We start from the raw sequence: 22559 nt of genomic DNA, 5'->3' as shown, positions 1-22559 counted from the left end.
TGGCAACGGGGAGTGTCTGGGCAAGATAAGGGGGTGGGGAAAAGGCGGTTCCCTCCGGCAAGCCTCCCCTAACGGTGGTATTTTGGGTGAGGAAATGGGGCCTGCCTCCGGCCTCACTTTCCCAGGCCTGGGGGGCTGTGGAGGGCGCTGTCGCCCATGCCCACCACCCTCCCCAGGGGCGGATCCGGTCCCCTGGCCCAGGCCCGCCAAGTTGAAGCACGTAATCAGTGTCCCGCATTTCCCCCTTCTTTTCTAATTGAAGGAAGAAGCTTACCGGAGAGGTCCGCTAAGGGATGAGGGAAGGGGGAGGCCGGGGAGGGGAAAAGGGGTTGACGGTGGTTCAGCGAGGCTGGAGCTCGGCGTTGGTGTGGCGCCCGGGCGCTCGACAGGGGCCTTGCTGCTTGCGGGATGGACGAGGGTGGCGACGCTGAGGAGGGTTAGCTTCTTCAGTGGAGGCAAGTTGTTGATACTGGACTTGCACAAATGATGAGAGGACAGCATTGGTATTGGCCTGGCTTTTAGCAAGTTGGCGAAGTCTGCGGATAACCCAGGGTCCTAGGGTGAGAGCTAGAATAATTATTAGTAGGGGGCCTATGAGGGGGAGGAGGTAAGGGAGGAGGGAGGTAAAGATGTGGGACCAATAGTTGGCAGCTTCACGGTCCCTTTTGCGTTGTTCTAGTCCCTCTCGGACTTTCTTTAGGCTGTCTTCGGCGAGACCTGTGGAATTGGCATAGACACAGCATTCTTCTCCTAGAGCGGCGCAAAGGCCTCCTTCTTTGAGGAGAAGAAGGTCGAGACCTCGGCGGTTTTGGAGCACTACCTCAGAGAGGGAGTTAACAGAATTTTTAAGATGGGAAATAGCGTTTTGTAGGTGATGAATGTCCTCGTCAACAGCCGCCCGGAGGTGAGTTAGGGCGGAACCTTGACTGGCTAACGCAGCGATTCCGGTGCCAGCGCCTGCAAGACCTAGGAGGGAGGCAATTGTGAGGGCGGTGATGGGCTCTCGCTTTTGCAGAGGGGCAGGAGCTGCAGTTTTTTCCAGGCGGAGGAAGAAGTCTTCCTCGCTGTGGTATAGGACCCTAGGGATAAGGACAATTAGGAGGCAAGTTTCATTAGTTATATTGAGGGTTTGCACGTTAAGGCAGGGGGTAAGTCCTGTAGAGGAGCAGAGCCATTGGGAGGAGTTGTGGGGAATAAGAAACTTGGCAGAGCTGCTGGGAGATGAGTAGTTGGCACAAGCTGTGAGGTTGGGAGAGTTACTTGAGCAAGGGTGGATGCACTTTCCTGTAAAGGAGACTGAATGAAAGGTTAGGGGGACGGCAGAGGTATTCCAATTGCATTCCGAGGGGCTGTTCTCTGTGTTTTCTGAAAAGGAGAGGTTGGAGGCAATTGGTTCATATAGGGGGGAAGAAGTGGAGAGGCAAAGCCAACAAGAGGAGGTAAGATTGGGGTGGGAGGAATTTACCGAGGTGAAGGCTGCTTGGATAAAGTCAAGGAGGGGAGAGGAGTAATGAGAGGGGGGCAGAAACGGTTGGGGTTGTGGTGTTGGCGATGCGCTGTTTGTAGCTGAGGTGCGGTTTCCGGATGCGCTGCTTGTACTTGAGGTGCGGCTGGGGGGCTGTGGAAAAAGGGGGTTAATGACTTGGTTGGGACCTATGCCAGAGGGTGCTTTTAAAGCAGTATTTTGGCATGGTTGGCTTACAGCCTCCTTTTTTATGAGAATAAGTGATCCTGGGTCGGTTCCGTCCTTATAGATTCTGAAGCCCCAAGTTCGACCGAGTAACCAGGAGGGATCAGTGGGGAGCTGCACTGTAAGATTAAGATGTGTGCAGGATCCCTTGCTTTCTTGGCCGAGCCAGTTAACTGTAGGGAGTTTGCACCCTGTAGGGGCCCACTTTAAGGTAAGGTATTGATCAGGAACAGGAGGCTTCCAATTAGTGGCTAATGTTTCACACCGCCAGTATGCACAGTAGTACTCGTTGGGGGAATTGCAGTACGATTTTCCAGGATTTGAGGATGGGCACATGTAATACTGGTCTAGATTTTTGTTACTGCGTACTCCAACTCGGCCTCCCCTTCTAGAACTACCAGAATTGCTATTGGCGGGGGCAAAGGTTTCGGGAAGAAACAGTTCAGAGGCATTAAAAGAAAAGGAGGGGGGTTGTGCAGTGATATTGCAAAAGACAATTTTTGAATCCTCCCAACGCACAAGGGTTCATTTCCAAGGCTGGTGGGGGTTGGCCTGGGTAGAAGAGGTGAGGGTCAGCATGATTATTAAAAGGGAAGCAATGCTTGGGTGAGGGTTGTGGAGGTGCAGGGGGCTGGCTTTTGCCTGTCTATAGAGGCGTATGATTTCTCTGATTTCTTGTTTCTCCGGGGTTTCACTCGGACTGGGGTCCAGGCCCAGGTGCACTGTTGTCATCTGGTGCGTTAGGCTGCGGAGACGGCGGCGTTCTCGTCTTGTCAGACGCGTGGCTGCTGGTGGCGGGTCGGATTGCTTTTCCCGGGATCCAGATTGGTTGTGCTGCATCATCTGGGAAAACACAAGCAAACTCGCGCCCCTGGGCGAGGAGTGGGGAGGGACCCTTCCAGGCATTATTCTCTGGGTCCTTCCAGTAAACCATCGGGGCCTGGGTGGGCCTATACGAGGGCCCCCAATGTTTATGTAGGGGCGAAAGCCCTTCTTTATTGAATGTGAGTAGATTAAGGTGAATAAGGGCTGCTATGATAAGGTCCCCTGGAGTTGCCTGGGGGAGCATTGCTCTTTCTTTTTCAACTTGTGTTTTTAAGCGGCGATGGACTGCTTCCACAATGGCTTGTCCCTGTGGATTATAGGGGATGCCGAAATGATGGGTGATGTTATATAACTGAAGAAAGGCTGCAAAGGAGGCACTGCGATAGGCAGGCCCATTGTCTGTTTTTAGGTTCCAGGGGACTCCCATGAAGAGAATTCCTTGTCTCAGGGCCTTGATACAGTGTTTAGCCGTTTCCCCGGCAAGGGGGACTGCATAACACATGGCCGAGAAGGTGTCAATTATTACATGCACATATTTGAGGCGCCCAAAGGACGGAACGTGAGTTACGTCCATTTGCCATCTAGAATTGGGTTTTAGGCCTCGTGGGTTGACTCCCTGAGGTTGCAGGGGGCCAAGCGGCGCAAAGGGCGCACAAGTTGCGCAATTGCGGACAAGATGTTTACAGGTGTCTAGGGGGAGGCCACATAAATGATGCAATGACGTAGCCGAAAAGTGAAACTTGGAATGCAATAACTTGGCCTGGTTAACAGCATCCCCCGGAGGGGCTGCCGTGTGGGTTAGCATAGCTTGGGTATTCTGAGCTGAGACCGCTTGGTCTACTATACTATTGCCATTAGCCAACGGCCCCGGAAGGCCTGAGTGACTACGAATGTGGCTAATGAACCAAGGATCCTGTCGATGCTCCAGGATGCTCAGAAAGGGCTTTATCAATGGCCGAGTTTCCCGGGAAAAAGGTGGAAAACGCGAGGACTCGGCAGACCTGATAAGTGTAGAGGCTGTCAGTGAAAATGTTTACTGGGTGGTTACAGTGGGCGTTTAGCGCGTATGACACCGCCAGAACTTCCCCCACTTGGACTGAATGAAGGTTGACATAGCTGAATAGGTGGGGTTTTGGGTGGTTCGGGGGATAAGAGAGGAAGGCGAAACGGGTTTTGGAGGCGTCAGTAAAGACGGTAGTGGCACCCGGGATGGGTGCAGAGGAGGGGAAAGGGTGGAAAGGGCTGCGGAAGGGAAGCTTCGCGAGCCCCTGTAACAGTCGATGGCTAGGATAGTGGCAGCTGAATTCCCCCTGAAATCCTTCTAAGAGGATTTGCATGTCCGGGTTATCAAGTATAAGCAGGCGGGTTTGGCCTGCGTCCAGGGGCCAAACAATTTTTTCCGGCGGCTCTCCAAATACATGAACAGCCAGGGTGACTAGATCTGAAGCTAGGCTGATCCAGAGCCGCACTGCGGGGCAAATTTTCCTAAGCCGGCTTTTAGCAGGGTGCACCCAAAGTAGAGGGCCATCTTGCCACAGGCAGCCCATAGGTGTGCCGGGCGTAGAAAGGATGAGTGCTATAAGATTGCCCTCTCTAGTGCTGAACCTGTTGAGACAGCAGGCGGCGAGCGCCTTGTTAATAGCGGCAATGGCTTCCTTTGCCTCCTGGGTGAGCTTAATGCGCCGGGAGATTGCTAGCGGCGGGGCTTCAGGGACACTCAGCAGCATAAAGAGTGGTTGGAGCTGCGCGGTGGTGATTGGCAACGCAGAGCGGAGCCAATTGATCTGGCCACAGAGCTGTTGGAGCTCAGTGATAGTGACCCGATCCGGTATGTCCAGCTGGGGAGCGGACGGGGCAGTGGTTTTATCAATACTAAACCCTAAGAAGGCTAATGGAGGCACAATTTGAACTTTTTCGGGCTGAACCGTAAGGCCGAGGTCAGCTAAATTAGTGGTGAGGTCTTTAAGGATTAGAGGAAGCGCCTCGGCGTCCTCAGAGGCCACCAAGATGTCATCCATGTAATGGATGAGCATGGCCCGCTTTCGCAGGGGGGCCACTGCGTGATTAACATACATTTGGCAGATGGCCGGACTGTTACGCATCCCTTGAGGGAGGACTTTCCATTGGTACCTGCTAGCCGCGCCCGCGTGATTGGGGACGGGAACTGTAAAGGCAAAGCGAGGGCGGTCTCGCTCATGTAGTGGGATGGAAAAGAAACAGTCTTGATGTCAATGGTGGCTACATGATAGTGGGCTGGGATGGCCACCGGATGGGGAAGGCCAGGCTGCGGGGAACCCATGGGAAGAATATGCTTATTGATCTCCCGCAGATCATGAAGGAGTCTAAATTTCCCTGTGGCTTTTTTATGAATAACAAACACTGGCGAATTATATGGACTAGCAGAAGGTTCTATGTGGCTTGCGTCCAATTGTTCTTGGACAAGGGCTTGGAGTGCGACTAATTTGTGCGTGGGAAGGGGCCACTGCTCCACCCATATAGGTTCCTCAGTATCCCACTGCAGAGGAACGGGCGCTGGAGGTGTTAAACGAGCAGTGGCGCACATTATTGGGGGGGCTGCGTGGTAAGCACTGCCCCAGAGGCGGCAGCAGCTGCCGGTAGCAGCTCCGAGGGGGAGCTTGTCGAAGGGGGAGGTGGAAGTGGGAGGCCCCAAGTGTCACAAGATGGCGGCGCGGTAGGCGTGGCTAAGACACAAGATGGCGGACTAGCTCCGCCCTGTGAAAGGGCGGGGCCTAAGGCATAAGATGGCGGACTAGCTCCGCCCTGTGAAAGGGCGGGGTAAAGCGCATGCGGTTTCCGGCCCGGCTTAGGGCTGACGTCACTAGAGCACTTCCTCCCCTCCGTAGAAGAAGAAAGAGGAAGTTCGCCATTTTGGAGCAGTCTGGGGGGGCGGTTGCAAAGAGGCACACGGCGCCAAACAAAGAAACAAAGACACAAAGGACTACAGCAAAGTAATGGAGGGGAAGAGGGAGAGCTACTGGAGGAAGAGTGTCAGGAGGAATGGGGGACATAGGAAGAGAAGACGAAAGGTAGTCGGGGGCAATAGCCGGGTTAATACGGGAAAGGAGGAGCGGCCTGGGCACGGAGCGGTGAGGGAGAGGCGGCTCCGGACGTGGAGCGGCAAGGGAGAGGCGGCTCCGCGGGGCGGCGAGGGAGAGGCGGCCCTTACCTTGCAGGCGAGGAGAAGGGGAGTTGGAGAGGCGTCCGGGCGAGCGGGTGGTTTACTGGACCGCTGCGTGGAGAGGACCTGCCCCACGTTGGGCGCCAGTTGCGGTCGCAGTTGATTTATCTGGGGGGGGGGGGCGGCCGGTTGCTGAACCCTCGGCTCTCGGCGTTGCTCGGAGGGTACCGGCGGCGGGGGCTCTTTCCCGGAGGCGAGGGCGAGGCGGGGGACTGGGCCCGGTCCCCGGCGGAGGCGTGCAAGGTGTGGAGGGCGGCGAGAAGGAACAGGCAGGACACGGTTCTTTGAGGGTGAAGAAGCCAAGAGAGTTTATTAGGGGTGAGCACAGGTTATATAGGCTGGCATAGAGGGCGGGGGTTGTTACAAGCCAATGCTGAGGGGATAAAGGCTAGGATTGGTTCTGAGAGGGTGCGGAGGTTAGGATTGGTTCTAAGAGAGCACGGAGGTTGTTTGAAAAGGGGCGGGAGTTGCTCTGGCAACGGTGTCTGGCAACAATGTATGCGCACTGGTGGTGATGGGAGTTGCACTGGCAACGGGGAGTGTCTGGGCAAGATAAGGGGGTGGGGAAAAGGCGGTTCCCTCCGGCAAGCCTCCCCTAACGGTGGTATTTTGGGTGAGGAAATGGGGCCTGCCTCCGGCCTCACTTTCCCAGGCCTGGGGGGCTGTGGAGGGCGCTGTCGCCCGTGCCCACCACCCTCCCCAGGGGCGGATCCGGTCCCCTGGCCCAGGCCCGCCAAGTTGAAGCACGTAATCAGTGTCCCGCAATCACTTAACTTTCTTAATGTTGTCCTGTGAAGCACAAAAGCTTTTAATTCTGATATAGTCCAATTTATTTATTTTTTCTTTTCTTCTTCTTTTTTTGTACTTTTGGTGACATATCTAAAAATTCTTTGCTAAATCCCAGGTCATGAAGATTTACTCCTATGTTGTCTTCTAAGAGTGTTATAATTTTAGCTCTTAGATTAGGTCTACAGTATATTTTGAGTTAATTTTTGTGTATGATGTGAGGTCTAACTTAATTCTGTTGCGTGTGGCTATCCAGTTGTACAGCACCATTAATTTCCCCCATTGAATGATCTTGACAACCTTGTCAAAAATCAGTTGACTATAGATGTATGGGACTATTTCTTGACTCTTAAGTCTATTACTATGCCAGTACTATACCATCTTGATTACTGTAGCTTTATAGTAAGTCTTTAAATCAGGAAGGATTAGTCCTCCAACTTTATTCTTCAAGATTATTTGGCTATTCTGAGTTCCTCCAAATTCAACATGAATTTTAGGATGAGCTTAATGTTTTTACAAAGTCATATGGGATTCTAACAGGGATTTTGTTGATTCTGAAGACTGGTTTGGGGATTGTTACCATCCTAAAAATGTCAAGTCTCTGATTTCTTTCAACAGTGTTTTGTAGTGTTCTAAGTTTTGCATTTCCTTCATTTAATTATTTCCTATTTTATTCTTTTGGATGCTATTTTCAATGGAATAGTTTTTTTTATTTTCATTTTCAGATTGTTTATTGTAAGTATATAAAATACCATTGACCTATGTGTATTGATTTTGTATCTTGCAACCTTTCTGAAATAATTTATTAGTTACAGTACTTTTTTGGTGGATTCTTATGTTTTTCTCTATATAAGATCATGTTGTTGGTGAAAAGGATAGTTTTACATCTCCCTTACCAATCTGCCTTTAATTTATTTTTCTTGCCTAATTTCTCTGGCTAGGACCTCAAGGACAATGTAGAATAGAAATGGCAAGAGTAGACATTCTTTTCTTGTTCCTGATCTTAGGGGGAAAGTATCCAGTCTTTCACCATAAAGTATGATATTAACTACAGATTTTTCATAGATGTCTTTCATCAGGCTGAGGAAATTCCCTTCTATTCCTAGTTTGTTGAGTGTTTTTACATGAAAGGGTGCTGGATTTTGTCAAATGCATTTCCCATTCTATTGAGATTCTCATGTGATTTTTGATTCTATTGATATTACATTAATTGATTTTTGAATGTTGAGCCAACATTACATTTCTAGGATAAATCCCACTTGATCAGAGTTTATAACTTGTTTTACATGTTGCTGGATTCAGTTTCCTAGTATTTTGTTGAGGAATTTGCATCTATATTTATTAGAGATACTGGTCTGTAGTTTTGTGTGTGTGTGTGTGATGCCCATATCTGGTTTTGGTATCAGGGTAATACTTGTCACATAAAATGATTTTGGAAGTGTTTCCTCATCTTCTATCTTTTGTAAGAGTTTGTGACAAATTGGCATTAGTTGTTCTTTAAATGTGGGTAGTTTTTTTGTTACAAATTCAATCTCTTTACTTGTTATAGTTCTAGTTAGATTGTATTTCTTTTGAGTCAGTATCACTCATTTTTGTATTTCTAGTTATATCTCTATTTCATTTAAGTTATCTAATTTGTTGGTATACAATTGGCCATAGTACTCCTGTTTTAGTTGGCTAATGCTGCAGAATGCAAAACACCAGGATGGAGTGGCTTTTATAACAAGGGGGTTTATTTGGCTACACAGTTACAGTCTTAAGGCCATAAAGTGTCCAAGGTAACACATCAGTAATCGGGTACCTTCACCGGAGGATGGCCAATGGCGTCCGGAAAACCTCTGTTAGCTGGGAAGGCATGTGGCTGGCGTCTGCTCCAAAGTTCTGGTTTCAAAATGGCTTTCTCCCAGGACGTTCCTCTCCAGCAAGCTTGCTCCTCTTCAAAACGTCACTCACAGCTGCACTCCATTCAGTCTCTTTGAGTCAGCACATTTATATGGCTCCACTGATCAAGGCCCACCCTAAATGGGTGGGGTCACGCCTCCATGGGAGTATCCCACCAAAGTCACCACCCACAGCTGGGTGGGGCACATTCCAAGCAAATCTAACCAGCACCAAAACGTCTGTCCCACAAGACCACAAAGATAATGGCATTTGGGGGACACAATACATTCAAACCGGCACAACTCCTTTATAATTTTTATTTCAGTAAGGTTATTGGGAGAATGACCCCTCTTTCATTTCTGATTCTAATCATTCATGTCTTCTCCCTATTTTTTTGCCTGGTTGATCTAGGTAAAGTTTATTCATTAAAATAATCTTTTCAGAGTCACCTTTTCATTTCATTGATTTTCTCTATTGTTTCCCATTCTCTGTTTTATTAATTTCCACTCTAATCTTTATTATTTCCTTCCTTCTGCTTATTTACATTTGGTTTGCTCTTCTTTTTCCATCTCCTTAAGGTGGAAGATTAGATCTTTCTTTCTTTTAATTTAAGCATTTGCATCTCTCTCTGCATACTGCTTCATCTGCATCCCATAACTTTTTGTTTGTTGTGTCTTTATTTTCATTCATCTTGAATTATTTTCTGAATTTCCTTTTGAGTTTTTCTCTGATTGATTAATTATTTGGGAGTGCTGTTTAATACTCATATTTGTGGCATTTCCAGATTTTTTTCCTTGGGCTATTGATTGCTAAATTTATTCCATTGTGGTTGAAGAATATACTTTGCATTATTTCTATTCATGTATTTATTGAGGCTTGTTTTATGGTCCACAATATGTTCTATACTAGAGAATGTTCCATGTGTGTATGATTAGAATGTATATTCTATTTTTGTTGTATGGGATGTTCTATAGTATCTGTTATGTGTAGTTGCTTAATAGTATTCTTCAAGGCTTCTATTTCCTTGGTGATCTTCTGTTTAGTTTTTCTATCCATTATTAAGCATGGAGTATTGACATCTACAGCTGTTAGTGTTGAATATTCTATTTCTGCCTTTATTTCTTTCAGTTTTTTTCTATGTGTTTTGGCACTTATGCAATTATAATTGTGTTGTATTCCTGATGTATTAGCCCACTGATCATTATGAACTGTCTCTCTATCTCTAGTAAATTTTTTTTCCTTTAAAGTCCATTTTGTCTGATAACTAGTATAGTCACTACAGCTTTCTTCTGGTTTCTGTTTAAATGATATATCATTTTCAATCCTTTTACTTTCAATATATTTGCATCTTTGAAACTAAAGTTTTTCTCCTGCGGTCAGCATATAGTTGAATCATGTTATTTTTTCCATTCAATCTGAAAATCTCTGCCTTTGGTTGGATTGTTTAATCCATTCGTATTTAATACTGTAATGATATAGTAGGATTTAGATATGGTATTTTACTTTTGTTTTTTAAATATCTCCTTTCTTTTTTGTTCCTCGATTCCTCCTTCACTTCTTTCTCTTGCATAGCTGAATATTTTCTAAGGTAGCATTTTAATTCCTTTAATGACTTTTTCAGTATATTTTTGAGTTTTTCTTTTCTTAGTAGTTGCTCTTGGGTTTACAAGACATATTTTAACTTATCAAAATGAGTTTCAGATTCATACTAGCTTAATTTCAGTGATATTGAAATGCTACTCCTATATAGTTATCGTCCATTCCCTCCTTTTTGTGTTATTTCATTATGCATATTATACCCATTAATGTTAAAAACCTAACAAAACATTGTTATAATTATTACTTTAATATCTGTAGCCATATCCTTAGCCTGATACACCTTTACTCTTACCCACCTCCACATATATTATATTTCTATATGTTATAGGCTTAGCATTACTCTTTTATAAAATTTCTTTTTCAGTAAGTTATGAGAACAAAGGAGAAAAATTGGTTTTTGTAACTCTTTTTTTATAATTACAAAGTTACCTTTACTGTTGCTCTTTCTCTTTTTGTTTGTGGATTCAAATAACTGCTTTGGGTCACTTGCTTTCAGCTTGAAGAACTTCCTTTAGTATTCCACATAAGACATGTTTGATAGCAACAAATTCTCTCAGTTTTTATTTATGAGGGAAAGTTTTCATTTTAAAAGTTAGCTTTCCTGGACATAGGATTCTTGGTTGAAGTTTTGTGTTTTTTCCCTTTTGGGCACTTTGAATATCTTGTACTACTGCTTTTGGCCTTTATTGTCTCTCCTGAGAAGTCAGCTGTTAATCTTATTGGGGTCCCCTAGTTTTTCTTTTGCTGCATTCAAGATTATTTTCTTGTCTTTGAGTTTCAGCATATTTACTTTGATGTGTCCATTTGTGGATCTCTTTGCATATATCCTTGGAGTTTCTTGAGCTTCTTGAATATGTACTTGTTTTTCGATAAATTTGGGAAGTGTACAGTCATTATTTCTTTGAACATTTTTTTATGCTCCATTCTCTCTTTCTGTTACTCCCATTACATGTATGTTAATGCACTTGATATTGCCTACATTCCTCTGAAGCTCTGTTTATTTTCCTTCATTCATTTTCCTCCCTGTTCATCAGCTTGCATAATCTCTATAGATCTACCTTTGAGTTCAAGCACTTTTGTTCTGTCAATTCAAATCTACTATTGAGCTCTTCTAGTGAAATTTCTTTCAGTTGTAATTTTAACTCCCAATTTTTTAATAACATCTATTTCTTTATTTCTATTCTCTATGTGATACAATATTGTAATCATACTTTATTTTTTAATCATGCTTTCCTTTGGTCTTGTGAACATATTTATAATAGCTACTTTGAAGGTTTTTTATGGTACATCTGACATCTGGTAACTCTCACAACAACTCTTATTGCCTAAATTTGTTCCAGTGCATAGATAATGTTTTTTATCATGCCTCAGAATGTTTTGTTGGAAACTAGATATTTTAGATCATATACTATAGCAATGCTGGGTACTATTCCTTCCCCCACTCCTTCCCATGAGACTTATTATTGCTATTTGCTTGTTTATTTTTTTGTGACTGGCTGGGTTTGGTGAAGTCTATTCCCCTCCACAATGTTAAGCCTCTGATGTTGCTTCTTAAGGAGGCACCGCCTGGGGATGCCCACAGTCACTGGGGGATGACACAGTATGTGTAGAGCTCTCTTTCTGAGATGACATCCAGATGTTAAAATCCATTAAGCAGGGTTGTGAAATGGCCAGCATCTCTCAGAGTGGCATCCTCACTCAGCTTGGCCCTTCAGCTTTCCTCTCCTGGACTGGGACCACTGCTTGTGAGCTGGGGAAAGGATGATGGGGTCCCAGTATTCTCAACACACTACTCCCAAGGCAGAGTTTCTGCTCTGTAAGAGGGTACTGAGCGAAAGAAGGGAGTCCCTCACCTCTCAGCTGTGGTCACCCAGGATTTAGCCTCAGCCACAAGTTGTTGGAGACAGGATGAGAAATGATGAGGTCTGGCTACTTCTGGGAGGAAAGACCTACAATTGTGATCTGGAAGAGAGAGCTCTGTGTTTTTGGCTACAGCAGTCTGTAGTGGGGTCTCTACCTCCCTGAGCTTGGAGGGGAGGGGAGTGTAGTCTTGGTTCAAATACCACAGACTCTAACCTTTCTTACTTTATTTTGTAGATTTTTCTTGAATATATGTTTCTTCATTTGATGTTTGCCCTCAGGTAACAGTTTCATGGTGGAATGGGTCAATGGAGATTTTCACACTGTCATGCCAGAAGTCAATCTTCCTTAATTCATTTTAATTAACTTGCTTATTGACTGGCTAAATTCTGATAGATAAAAATTATTTGTTTTTCTCTAGAAACTATTTTCAGATAAACTCTGCTGTATGTCCCTCCCCAGCCTCTTGTAACAACTCAGGCATGATTCATGGATATATGGTCACTTTCAGATGTTTAAATGTCCATTTGAAACTGAAATCACACAGTCAACTTTATTTTTCCCCTCTACCCAAGGTAAGACTTGACTCATTCATTGATCAAGGAACTATTATGGTGTGTGTGTGTATGTGTCTGTGTTAAGGTAAGTGTGTTTAATTTTCCGTGTTTACGTTACTTCCTGTCTGCTACTACTGGCTCCTCAAGAACAGGGAAGGGCATTTAAAGAAAAGGAGACAAAGACTTGCAGACAGCTGCTGTGGTCAGCTAACCAGAGCTGCACCCTCTTCTTCTTTGCAATAGCAGCCTATTCCAGACAGCCTCCTGTTGGAGGAATGCTCCAGTCAAGAGGCAGATATCGATTTCTATGGTAGTATATACCCTTCAAACTCCAGTCACACCCCGCACACCCTAGTGAACTTTCTCAGCCATGGCAGTACTGACTTAGGCATATGAGATTCTGCAACTCAGCTTCATCATGCCAGTGCATAAGATGTCAGTCTTCTGGAGGCATTCCAACTCTACTCTTTTAGAGGCCTCTTGGGTCATCAATCATTAGATCTGAGGTGTGGGAAAAAGCATTCCCATGGGAAGGAGTGGAGAAAAGCCAGAGCACTCTCCCTTTTGCTTTTCCTACTCTAGCAACTCATTCTAATTTATGAATTCCTCTTAGATAGCTTGTCTTTCTTTTATAAGCTAGTTGCTTCTCTAGCTAGTTGGCTTGAGGAGCACAGGACTGATGCTATTATTTTTTATTGAGCCCTATAAGGCAGTTGTGGTAACTTCCAGATATTATCTTTAGAATCCAGGGGCAATCTCATCTATTGTCCCTACATTTATAGCTGAGAGAAGAGGAAAATTCCATTGAAAATTCTGTTAATATTCTGTTTGATATTCTGTTCATATTCCCAGGAGGTCTAGCATAATTCATGACCTATTACTATAGGGGTTTAATAAATACTTATTTAATGGAGGATGAATGAATAAATGAATGAATAATCAAGTACAAAAAGTGTAGGAAAGGGAGAATCATTCTGTTATAGTGATCTCAAAATCATATTATGTTAATGGCCACTCTATAGTTATCTATTGCTGCATAACAAATCACTCCATATTAGCAGCTTAAAGCAACAGACATTTATTTTCTCCTAGTATCTGAGGTCAGGAATCCAGAGCTTAGCTTGATGGTTCTGACTTGGGGTCTTTCATGAGGTTGCCATCAAGATGGTTGTCAAGGGCTGCCGTCACCTGAAGATTTGACTGGGCAGAAGGACCCACATCCAAAATGGTGCCCTCACATGGCTTTGGCAAGAGTCTTCAGTTCCTTGCCACAAAAGCCTTTGTGCAGGCTGCTGGCAGCTTGGCAGCTGGCTTTCCTCAGATTGTGTAATGAGGGAGAGGAAGGGAGAAAAGGAAAGAGAAAGAGAGAGACCAAGTCAGAACCTCCAATGTCTTTTATAATTTCTGGCATATTCTCTCTGTCACAAAGACCAACTCTTGCAGAATGTGGGAGGTGACAGCAGAAGGGTGTGAATGAGAGGAGGTGGGTTCATTGAGTTTCATCTTGGAGCCTGGCTACCTGCAGACTGTTCACCTGACAACTCTGAATGCTCATAAATTCAACAATGTAAAAGAAATGGGCCAATTCCTCGGAAACCGCAAACCACCAAAACTCAGCCAATATTAAATAGTCAAAATGAATAGTTCTTTAACCATTAAAGAAATTCAATTTTCAATTAAAATTCCTGAAAAAGAAATTCCAGTTCCAGATGTTTTCATTGGATAATTCTACCAAACATTTAAGAAGATATAAATGAAATTTCACACAAATTCTTCCCATCTAATTTTATGAAGCTGTATTACCCTGATTCTGAAAACAGGCAAGGAGAATACCAAAGAATAAAAAAGAAAAGAAAACTACAGACCAGCATCCCTTATTAACTTAGATGAAAAAATATCTCAATAAAATATCAGCAAATTGATTACAGCAAAATATGAAAAGAATGATACACCATGACCAAGTGGGATTCATTCCAGGTATGCAAGGCTGTGTAAGCAGTGTATACATGTTTTTTTTAAAAAAAAATCTTCATATTGAATTAGGTTGAACAAATACATTGAAGGATGTATTTCCATTTGTGAAAATATTTTCAGTAATATTTGAGAAATTATGGGGGAGGTGAGGTGTTCCAGAAGATTATAGGCACTCTTCTCTTTCCACGGAACATTGAAATTCATTTCAACTCCCTTCTTGTGCCTTTCAAATTCTGGTTAAGGGTTGAGAGGATGAGTTGTAGTTCCATGTTTGGACTGTTGGAGGAGAAGGAAGACCATCAGTGTCTTCAGATGGTAGCTGGTTTTCTCCTAAATTCTAAACTCAACCACAGTTCACTATCCTTACTGTTAATTTACTTCCAAATATGAGTATCCAGTTTACAGAAGACATGCATTCTCTGTTTATCAACATGACTTTGACCTTTTGGTTGTGAAATAATAACTAAGACTTAATTATTCTAAAATATATTCACCCTTATCTTGCCCTAAAATTCATTACAAATTTTATTACCTTAAATAAAAAATGCCTTTGTCTGAGTTTTTTAGATAAATGGCACCATGCCAAAACCTCATCTAGCTTTTATCACATAGATTCCACTCAATAAATATTTGATCAATTAATGCCCAGGTTTGTTCCTTGAACTTAAAGGATAGAGAGGATTGGAGAAGGGGTAGGAATTTATATTGCCACCTGAGGCATAGTTAATGGAACATGAAGCTGTTTTCAAACCTTTTAGAAATTATAGAGCAAGAATTAGAATTATAGAATTGATAGATTAAGGTATGTTCTTGTCAAACAGCACAGAGTCAGTAGATAGAAGTAACAGGTTGGCAGATACAAACCATTTTGTAAAAGACCATTCCAGTGATGAGCTATTCAAAACTTGCAATAAACTGAATTTTGAGATGGTAAACTGCCCATCACTAGAAGTATTCTACTAATGTGTTCTGGCATTGGATGAACAGTTGAACAACATGATATTGAAAGCCCCATTCAATTCCAAGTTTATGCTTCTTTAAGTGAAGAAATAATCTGCATTCATTGAATGTTGTATATTCAAAACATGTGCATAAATATAGACTTGTAAAATAAATCCTCTTTACATTGTCTTATGCTTTTGAAAACAAAGTTCTGCTCAATTACAAAATCATTTTAGCCTCTCTCACCAAGTGAAGTGGCAATAAGAGAGATTAAAGAAAAACACATCTACACTGACACACAGAAACATAAAATTTGTTCTTAATACTGCCAAATTTTAGATAGCTGACTATCTAAATTATGTTGAGTACCCAGTGTGGTTTTATTGGAAAGAGAATACTCTTTAACTCAGCACCCATATTTCACTGCTGAAAGGACTACCTTAGGGAGAATGAGTTGCTAATCAGACTGGTCAGATTCTAGAACCCACCTTAATGTGAGAATCACTATAACCAGAAAACGGTATAGCTGTCTCTTCATCCTTATATATTTCTTTTGTGCCAGACCTTCATATATTTACATCACACACGCATATGTATATCATAGGCAAATATACATGTACATATTTTCACCTACATTTTCTTACAAGTCAAATGATTATAGTTATTCATGGAGGACCAATGCAAGAATTTCAAGGAATCATTGAATGTAAGACTTGGAAAGGATCTTAGAAATCATCTAGACCAAATTTCCACTGGAAAGATGAGGAAGCTAAATGGAAAATATTTTTTTAATATTAGAGCTGTGCTAAGCAGCCATGTTTTCTCACTCACAATTATACCATTCCATTCTACCATCCTTTTATTCATGCTCACAGTTCCCTAACCTTCTCCCAGCCCTTGAAAGTGGGCTGATTCAGCTACCCTGTTGGGTGAGCCACAGCAGCTCCTGGGATGAGGATGGATGATTGTGGATGGGGTGGAAGAAATCATGGGGGAAGGAATAGGCTGCATTATGCTCTGGAGCCCTTCTACGAACGAAACTAGTGTGACCAGTCACATCGTCTGATTTTTGGAGCCCTCTAAGAACTCTGGTATAATCAAAACTAATATGTTCTGCCTGAATCCTACATATGGCTCAAATATGCACTTGCTCTATCCAAAAAAAAGAAAAAATCCGAGAAACTGAAAGAACTTTGCTTCCAGCAATGATTGGTAGAATTTATTTCCCCTCCAAATGTAGTTTTATTTTCTAAAGCAAGCCTGCCGAGCTCAATGAACAGATTATGAAAGTTGATACAGAGAAAGTGAAACACAGTGTCTCAGATTTGGTGCCGAATTGGAACCCTGGCTTTCTTCCGGGTACTGTGACTTTTCATTGCATGTAGTTGCATTCTTTTAGCTGTCACTAGATTGGATACCCCAGAGTTAGAGGGAATTTTTTATTGGAAGTGTGGATTTGAGTTATGAAGCAAATAAATAGTTGATCATAATACCGAGAAGTAAATTCAAATGCAGTACCGTAAGATCTGACAAAATTTTCATGCGAAGACCAAAAATTATCGAAGATTCCTAACTTTTAATCACGCCAACTTTGTGCCTAAGTCTTTACTCCAGAGTTTGCACAAACAGAACTAAGAATAAATGAGTAGAGTGATCTATAGCTATAAAACATTTCCAGACACAGTGCCTCATTGGGTTCTGATATTATCCCAATTAAGCATGTTGGATAGTAAGTAGGAAAACTTAGGCTCTAGACAGTTTTGTCATTTCCCAACATCAGATAACTAAGAATCAGCAGAATAGGGTCTTAAATCTAGATCCTCTGTTTCAAAATCTTGTATCTTTCCACTAAGACTTTTGGCCAAATGAACATGAAAACATAGTGTTAGTTTAAATGGCTGTATCGCTCCTTCTCCTCTTCATTCATAGTTCAGGAAAGATCAGCTCTCCGGCATTTAAATTCTTAATGCCTACATGTAGTATAAAAAATTTGAATGCTTTATTTTGTAATTGTGTTAAAAATGTCTGTCATAGATGTTGGGTTGTTACTCCAGTGTTATACATGATGGATCTGGGACTCAAGTGCTTATGTGATTTATGTCAATTCATTGGGACTCAACCATGACTCACAACTCCAAGTCAGCAGTTCTAAATCTCATCAGTCCCACCTTTCGGTTGGGGAATTCCCAGGGTTAGTGTGCTTTAGAGCCAAGATGCTCCCCGAGTTGGCTTTGAGTGTGATTTATTGCTCTGGTATGAAGCTTGAAGACCAGTCAGTTTAGCAGGGTCTAAATCGCATCCACATCACCAGAGAACACAAGAAACAGAATCGTTCCCTGGCTAACCCACCTACATGAATGCTACAAAATCAGCAAGCATTAGATTTACAGAAATTTAAGTGGTATCTCTGATTTGGTCACCAGTCATCTTAAGTAGGACATCTGAAGCATTGGCAAGATAAGTCTCTCAGCTTATTTCTGTTGGCTTATGCTGCCAGGAAGGAATTTATCTTTACCCAGAAAGCATATACCTCATGGCTGAAGTTAGATGATCTGTTCAGGGTACCCCTTGGCACTTAGGTAGTAACTGGGCCCAAAGAAGTATATTTTCCATCCCTTACCATGATGAGGGCCATATTTTCATACAAATTTGAGCCCTTTCTTCTTTGCCAGCCAGTAAATATAACCTTGTTTAAGAAAAAGCCAGAAAAATATGGCTTGTGGAAATCAAGTAGCATTTATGAAGCACTATTTACTTGTGTTACTGTGTCAATAAATAAAAATCATATGGATTAAATTTCCTTGTGAATAAATAAGAACTCATTAACGAGGAGTTGGATTTGCATTTAGCCAAGGCTACAGCAATTTAGTTAGGATTTGCAGCCCTTTTGAACCAGATGGACCTGCAGTAAAATGGATCATAAAAACAAAATGTTGCAATACGTTTTGATAAAGTATTCTGAGATCTTTTTTTCTTCTTTATCTGACCAGTTTTTAAAATTTTGATTTGTTAAAAATGAGCAAATTCTGTGATTTTTGTTAATATTAACAAAAAATATTCTAGTTGATAAAAAAAATCTTTTCTCAATGAAAGGAATTTACAATAATGGAACTAGAGGCAAAGATTTAAGATGCTGGGGGACAAAGAGCAAGTCATTGACAAAGAGGGATAGAAAATTGCTTCTTCTGAGCCCTCTACTCAACCTTTTTTGCTTTCTACCTTCATACTAATGACAATTTTAATGATGATGTGATATTAATGGTAGCACAAATGACGAAAATAGTTCTACATGAAACCTCAATTAAATATGAAAAAGCAACTTTACATTCACACACAAGGCTGGATTATTTAATGATTCAGCAGTGGGATTCATCCAGCTAACATTTTTGCAAGAGTAAGGATTCCAAACCAGAGTGATTGTGATCTAAAGATGATTAATGAGATCATCTTGCCTTTATCCAGCCATTTTACAGTAATATTCAAGTTACTACAGTCTATAGCTAATAATTTGATGTATTCTGGATAATGCTGGACAAAGCTCTAGAGAGGAATTGGATAAAACAAATGTTTTTATTTTTATAATTCACTTTGACCTGAAGCCAAGACTTACAGGATTTTGTTTGGAATTACATTTTGTTATTTGGAAGCAGAGTTCCCTAGGCTGTTAGATTGGCAGAGTTAGTAAAATATTGCTCATCTGAGCCTATTTAATCTTAGCACTCTGAAAAGTCCAATCTATTAATGCTGCTAAATTTAACCTCATGTGAGCCACTCCACTGGGGCATGGGTTTCACATTCTGCTCAGTACAGAAAGTGAAAGTTCCTTCTACCTCATGGTTTGATTCACACACTCAAACAGGCTCAACCTGATGAAGCCCACCTCGTTTTCTCAATATAAATAGATCAAGACATGTTAGAGATTTCTGAACACTTTTCATGGATTTAACAGTTATTTCTTTAGTGCCTCCTATGTATTCAGGCTAGAAGCGAGGATATTTCTGCCCTGATGGAACTCAGAATCTGGTAGTGGAGAGAAGTGCATAAACAAATGGTGACACTAAAATGTGAGTGTGCAATAAAAGTAGGTACAGAGTGCTATGGTTTTTCAGATTTTCAGATGGCTATTAGCAAAGGCTGGAGTCGGGTAGGAGATGTATCAGTTATCTGTGACTGCATAACAATGATTTCTAGAACTACTTGGCTTAAAACAACAGCCATGTATTGAGTCATGCTTTTGCTCTTTGGTCTGGGCTGAGCCACACAGTTCTGTTGCTGTCTTCTGGGGTTTGGTGTGGGCTAGACGGTCCCAGATAGCCTTACTCACATACCTGGAGGTTAGCTGGGATTCTCAGCTAGACCATGCATGTGACCTTCCAGCAGATTAGCCCATTTTGTTTTGTTTTTTATATGACGGCTACAACTTTCCAAGAAAGGGAGAGCAAGAGCTTCAAGGCCTGTTGAACCAAGGCTTGTAAGTCATGCATCGTGGCTCCCATTGCATTTTATTGGTGAAAATAGTAGCTGGGCTATCCTAAAATCAAGAATGGGGGACACAGTTTCCATTTCACAATAGGAGAAACTGGAAGAAGTTATAGGCAATTTTAAAACACTACAGAGAAATGAACCAAAGGAAGTGCTTTTGAGCTGGGTCTTAAAAGATTTCTGTGCATTTTCTAGACAGGAATGTAAGTGTGTGTGTTGGCTCAGGGGTGGGATGGGGGTTGGTGTTCCAGGAAGTCCAGAAGGAGCATTCCAAACTTAGAGATCAAAGCATAGTGTAACGTTTGTGAAACTGCAAGTAAATTTATATGGATTAAATATAGAATGTAGTATAGCTGCCAAGGAGAGAGGGTAACCAAAGTTGGAATGATGGCAAAGAGAGTAATAGAAATGGTTCTGGAATGGTAGATTGGGCAAAGATTGTGAAGGAGCTTACATGAAGGACTAAGTCCTTTGTAATTTATCCTCTAGTCATTTGGTCAGCAGGAATCAGTTATCACATCAAGTTTCAAACCCTTTCTGGCCTGGGGAAGTCACTGAATAAGTATTTGTTAAATACATTAAAGTAGGTTAGTCTAGGTTGAACTTCAATGTTTGGAAATGAACGGAGGTCATGGTAGCACGTTGTGAGAATAACTAACAGTGCTGAATGGTGCATGAATGTGGTGGAAAGGGGAAGCTCAGAGTCACATATGTCACCAGAAGGAAAGTTGGAGGTTAAAAGATGGGAATGTGTAGAACAGTGACTCTTGTGGTTAACAATGTCCAAAATTGACTATACAAATATTAGAAATCCCTCTCATGAACTAGAACAAATGTATGACACTATAACTAGAAGTTAATAATAGAGGGGCATATAGGAAAAAAATATTTACCTATTGCAAACTATATACTACAGTTAGTAGTATTTTAACATTCTTTCATCAACAGTAACAAATGTACTATACCAATACTATGACTCAATAATGGAGGGTGGGTGGTTAGGGGTATGGGAAGATTTGAGTTTCCTTTTTTTGTCTTTATTTCTTTTCTGGAGTAATGAAAATGTTCTAAAAATTGAACAAAAATTAGTTGCAGTGATGAATGCACAGCTGTATGATGGTACAAGGGGCAATTGATTGTACACTTTGAATCTTTGGATAATTGTATGGTATGTGAACAATCACAATAAAAAAAAAAATTAGGTTAGTGATGTGATCAGACTTGCAGTTCTTGAAAAAATGGGATGAAATTAAGAAGACTCCATAGACCTCCAATAGTTCTCTATTTCTTGTTCAGCCTGAATCCGGAGCTACCAGTAGATATTCCCCCCAAATGTTCTCAACCCTGTGGTGGCTCCACCAGGGCTTAGGGGACAAATGGACTAGGATGGGCAGGTGTTCTCGTTTGCTAATGCCGCCATTATGAAAAATACCAGAAATGGATTGGCTTTTATAAAAGGGGTTTATTTGGTTACACAGTTAGTCTTAAGGCCATAAAGTGTCTAAGGCAATGCATCAACAATCAGGTACCTTCGCTGGAGGATGGCCAATGGTGTCTTGAAAACCTATGTTAGCTGGGAAGGCACATGGCTGGCGTCTGCTCCGAAGTTCTGGTTTCAAAATGGCTTTCTCCCAGGACATCCCTCTCTAGGCTGCAGCTCTTCAAAGGTGTCACTCTTAGTTGCTCTCGGGTTGTTTGTCCTCTCTTATCTCTGGAGCAAAAGTCTGCTTTAAAAGGCCGTCTTCAGACTGTCTCTCATCTGCAGCAATAATCTGGGCCTGTGTGGTTCTTTTTAAAGTACTCCAGTGATCCAATTAAGACCCATCCTGAATGGATGGGGCAACACCTCCATGGAAATAATCCAATGAAAGTTCTCGCCCACAGCTGATTGAGTCATATCTCCATGGAAACAGTCAATCAAAGAATTCCAATCTAATCAACACTAATACATTTGCCCTCACAAGCTTGCATTAAAGAATATGGCTTTTTCTGGGGGACATAATATATACAAACCAGCACAGCAGAGGTTAGAAAATGAACTTGAAACACACTTGGTTTTACTCAGCTGGTATGCTTATGTGGGGTGGGTGTGGAAGTTGTTGGAGGTATGTAGGCATCTAAGCCACCCCCAAACAGCTGCTTGGCCCCACCACTGAGAAGTCCTCTTCTCCCAAGCTGCTTCACCACTGAAGTCATGTTAGTCACCAGCTGTAAGTTAATGTTGATGCTGATTATTGAATAAGAGCAATTTTGGTTTGAGATGTCACTAAAGGTAATCTTCCCGTGACTTTTCTTTTTCTATTTAATTCAATTTCCTCTTGGCTTTTTATAAACATTTATTTTTTAATAATTATTGACTCACAGGAAGTTGCAAAAAGATCGCATAGAGGCCATGCACCGTTCGTCCATCTTCTCCCAAGGGTGATATCTTATATAATTGTAGCACACTATCAAAACCAGGAAACTGACAGTGATATATTACCATGAACTAGTTAACTGGACAAAACACCTAATTGACTTTTCACCATTGCTTCCTGCATTTGTGTTCCTGTGCATGCATCCCTGTGTGTATATATAGCTTTATGCAATTTTATGCCATGTATTAATTCATATAGTCAGTACCACAGTTGAGATGCAGAACTCTTCCATCACCACAAAGTCACTTATGCTAACCCTTTATATTCACACCTCCCTTCCTTGGAGTTTGACTCTATGACTGAGATAGTGCTGGAATAATTATACAGAAAAGGATATGCCATGAGAC

This window comes from Choloepus didactylus, chromosome 6 (genome assembly GCF_015220235.1).
Source record: "Choloepus didactylus isolate mChoDid1 chromosome 6, mChoDid1.pri, whole genome shotgun sequence".
Lineage (NCBI taxonomy): Eukaryota > Metazoa > Chordata > Mammalia > Pilosa > Megalonychidae > Choloepus > Choloepus didactylus.
This window is presented reverse-complemented; position numbering follows the sequence as displayed.